This window comes from Triticum aestivum, chromosome 5B (assembly GCF_018294505.1).
Source record: "Triticum aestivum cultivar Chinese Spring chromosome 5B, IWGSC CS RefSeq v2.1, whole genome shotgun sequence".
In the NCBI taxonomy this organism is placed as follows: domain Eukaryota; kingdom Viridiplantae; phylum Streptophyta; class Magnoliopsida; order Poales; family Poaceae; genus Triticum; species Triticum aestivum.
In genome coordinates this window covers 673268226-673272489 of record NC_057807.1, presented here as the reverse complement: position 1 = coordinate 673272489, position 4264 = coordinate 673268226, and positions in this window count along the sequence as shown.

Sequence of the window (4264 nt, the reverse complement as noted above, 5' to 3'; positions counted from 1 at the left end):
CAACTCGTTTCCCGCTTTTTTTACTTTCTAATTCTGTTTTCTCGGCCTCCTCCAAGGCTTTGTTCTCCTGGTTCTCCGCCCGCTCTTTCTTCTCCTTCAACATGAGTGCCTGCCTACGAAGTTCACGTGCATAGTCGTCAGGCAGATTCTTCGCGGCTTGGGACGGTGTGCTCAAAAATGACTTAGCCCACTTCTTTTGCTCATCAGAAAATACTGGCTTGGGCTCGGGCTCTCTTTTCTTCTTGCAGTCCGCCTTCCATTTCTCATGATCAGCAGCCGCAGCCGCGGCAGTTTCCTTGGCACTACGTTCCCAAGGCCTTGTGGGGAGAGGCTTCAATGATGGCTCCGGTACCTTTGTGGTCTTAGGTACATAAGGGTCCGGGTTAATAATCCAGGACTGCTTCTTCTTCTTTGCCGGAGGTGGATTGGGGGGCGGCGTCTGATCACCCGCCGGACGAGGACTGGGGGGCGGCGTCTGATCACCCGCCGGACGTTGTGGACTGGGGGGCGTCGGCTGACGTGACGGAGGTGTAGGTGAACCGCCACCACCGTAGGGGGGTGGACTTGTTGTCCTTGGCGCCTCGCCTGGAAACTTGATAAACTTCTTTTGCCATAGAATGAAATGGCGCTTGACATCTCCAAGTCTTTTCTCCCCTTCAGGTGTAGCAATGTCAATCTCCAGGTCCTCAAACCCTTGGACTATGTCCTCCACCGTGACACGAGCATAGCCATCTTGAATGGGGGTGTTGTGGTGGAGTGCTCCAGGTAAACATGGTAAAGCAGTGCCGATGGCTACCTTCACGGACATGTTCCCGATAGGATAATACAGATGACATTCTTTCATCTCCTTTATATCGTCCACGGGGTAGCGAGGAGGCTCCGGTGCAGTAATTTCGACCACCAGAGGCTCCGGTGCAGTAATTTCGACCACCAGAGGCTCAGGTGCAGTAATTTCGATCGTCGGTGCATCTGCACCAGCCGGTGGGGCCTCCGTGGAAGCCACACTGCTTCTCCGCTGCTGGCTTCTGAGATCTGCTGGATGATCTTCATGCTGCGCCCGAGCTGCATCTCGTTCGGCTACTAGTACACTGACGGTTTTCTTCATCACATCCATTTCCGATGCCAACCGCGCCACAACATCTGCTTCTCGATCCATCTTTCTCTTCCGGCTTCTGTAACCGTACGGGTCATCGTTCTGGGGGAACCCTATTTTCCACGGAATGTGCCCCATGCCTCGTACACGTCCTCCGTGTTCAGGATTCCTGAGGGCTTTTGTCAGCGCGTCGTTCTCTCTGTTGAACTTGATCTTCCCCTCTTGAGCATCCCTCATTGCGTCAATAAGGGCTTGGGTGGGTTTAATTATTTTGCCCCGGTAAACACAGTCCCCTGTCTCCGGGTTCAGCGTTCCCCCTTGCCCGTACCACCAGCTTTTGGCCCTTGGGTCCCATCCCTCCGTACCTGGACGGATTCCTCGCGCCCTCAGCTCGTTCTCCATCTTCTCCCACCTAGGCTCCCAAAGGCGATACCCTCCTGGCCCCATAATATGATTGTACTCCTTCTTAGCCGCATTTTCCTTATTTTTTTCGATATTTGAATGAACTGCTCCGATTTCTTTTGCTTCACAAATTCTGGCCAATCATGTTTCAGTTTCTCATATTGTCCTTTGAAATCCGGAGTCTTGTTCTGCTTGACAAAGTCATGGGCTAGATTTTGCTTGAATTTCCGGAATGCGTCGGCCATCTTATGAAGAGCGAACTGTTTGACTAGCCTCCTCCTCTCCTTGTTTTCCTCAATCTTGTTACCCTCCTCATCGAATTTGTTGTATTCCGGAGGTAGAACGAAATGTTCCATAAGCTTTTTGAAGCAATCTTTTTTTGTTCTCTTATCGACGAAAGTGAAAACAACAATTCGTGCCTTCTTTGGCTTATTCCACTCCTGGACGGTGATCGAGACGTTGTCTCTAACAATGGCTCCGCATTGGTTGACAAACTTGGTGGCGTTCTTGCGGGGCTCCAGCGGCCTGCCGGTTGCACTGTCGACAACCTCGATGGTGCATGTTTCTCCTTGTTTCATCGTCTTGGTTGCGCCACGCTTTGACGACGTACTCGATTGTTTCGACGATCCGGCCGAGGGATAAAATAAGAAAGAGAGTCGCGCGCGTTAGTCCACACATATTTATTCAAATCAGTTAGTTTGTATCACCAGAGGCTCAATGTATATATATATACCTCGGCGCCGGAGGTGGTTGCTACTTCCATTTGAAGATCGTCGTTTATCGATGTTTTTCGGCATCATCTTGCTGACGGCGCCCTTCATCTTCACCGTCAAGGTTCAGATAAGAAGAGATATCATCTTCTTCTTGTCCGGTCGGCACATATAGAATATCGCCGTTTATGATGCCGAACATATGTGCTTCACCGTCCGGATCATAGTTGTCCATAATCGGGTCAGCTCTATCGTCCGCCATTATGTCAGTCCTGAAAACATGTAGTAAAAACAAATTAATTAAGTGAAGAAGGTGGGCGATGGCGGTGGCGGTGGCGAAAGGGCGGTGGCAAAAGGAGGGGGCGAGGAAGGGGTGGGAGAGGGTGTCGCGGTAGAGCGCGAGACGGGGCGGCAGACGACGGCGTCACGGAGAGGGAGGCGAGGACAACACATTTATAACCCTCGCCGTCCCCTCTCGATCCCTAAAAAAACACCGCGCGCATCGCCGCCCCCTCGCCGCCCCCTCTCCGTATATACGTTTTTTTTGTTAATTATCAAATTTTACGGTTTTTTTGTTAATTATCAAGTTTTAAGTTATTTACCGTTTTTGTTAAACTAATTAACTAGTTAAAATTAAAAAGAACAAAAAAAAATTCTCTCTCTCTCTCTCTCTCTCTCTGCTCTCTGCTCTCTCTCTCTCTACTCTCTCTCTCTCTCTCTCTCTCTCTCTCTCGATCATCGCTCTCTGAGCAGTTGAGGGTGGCGAGGCCGGCGGCCCGAGGATGGATTGGGGGGCGGCGCGGCGTTGAGGGCGGCGAGGCCGGCCGGCGGCGTTGAGGGCAGCGAGGCCGGCCGGCGGCGTTGAGGGCGGGGGCGAGAGGCGGCGCGGTGGGCGAGGGAGGCCGGCGGGCGGCGTACGAGGGCGAGAGGGGGCGGCGGGCGCCGTACGTGGGCGAGAGGGGGCGGCAGGCGACGGCGGGCGGCGTCGAGGGCGCGGGCGACGGCGGGCGGCGTCGAGGGCGAGGGCGACGGCGGGCGGCGTCGAGGGCGAGGGCGGCAGGCCTTCGGCGCGGCAGAGAAGACGAGCAGAAATGGAGGCGACGGGTCGGGCGGTGGTATTTATAGCCCCCCCTTTAGTCGTGGTTGGGGAGGCGAACCGCGACTAAAGGGCCCTTTAGTCGCGGTTGGGGAGGCGACCCGCGACTAAAGGGCCCTTTAGTCGCGGTTGGGGAGGCGACCCGCGACTAAAGGGTAACCTTTAGTCGCGGTTGGGGAGGCGACCCGCGACTAAAGGGCTTTTTTGGCGGGTTTTTCGTTCCCGCGCGCAACGACCTTTAGTCGCGGTTGGGCAGGCCAACCGCGACTAAAGGTATTTTCCAAATACTTTTTCTTTTTCAAAATCTTAAAAATACAAATAATATATCAAAAATTCAGAAAAAAATAACTAATTCAATTCAATATGTTAAAAACACAAATATTATATCAAAAAATTCAGAAAAAAAAACTAATTCAATTCAAAATTCTAAAAATACAAATAATATATCAAAAAATTAAGAAAAATAAAACTAATTCAATTCAATATGTTAAAAATACAAATAATATATCAAAAAATTCAGAAAAATAGAACTAATTCAATTCAATATGTTAAAAATACAAATAATATATCAAAAAATTAAGAAAAATAAAACTAATTCAATTCAAAATGTTAAAAATACAAATAATATATCAAAAAATTAAGAAAAATAAAACTAATTCAATTCAAAATTCTAAAAATACAAATAATATATCAAAAAATTCAGAAAAATAAAACTAATTCAATTCAAAATTCTAAAAATACAAATAATATATCAAAAAATTAAGAAAAATAAAACTAATTCAATTCAAAATAATATACCAAAGGCCGGTCGTCGGCTATGGTGGTACGGCCGGACTTTGCAGAGCGTCATGGACTACATCACTCCAAATTTCATGTATCATTCGAAAATGGACACCAAACACATCACGGGTAATATAATTCACATGATCCATTCAACAAAGTTTGGTACAATAAATTATTACA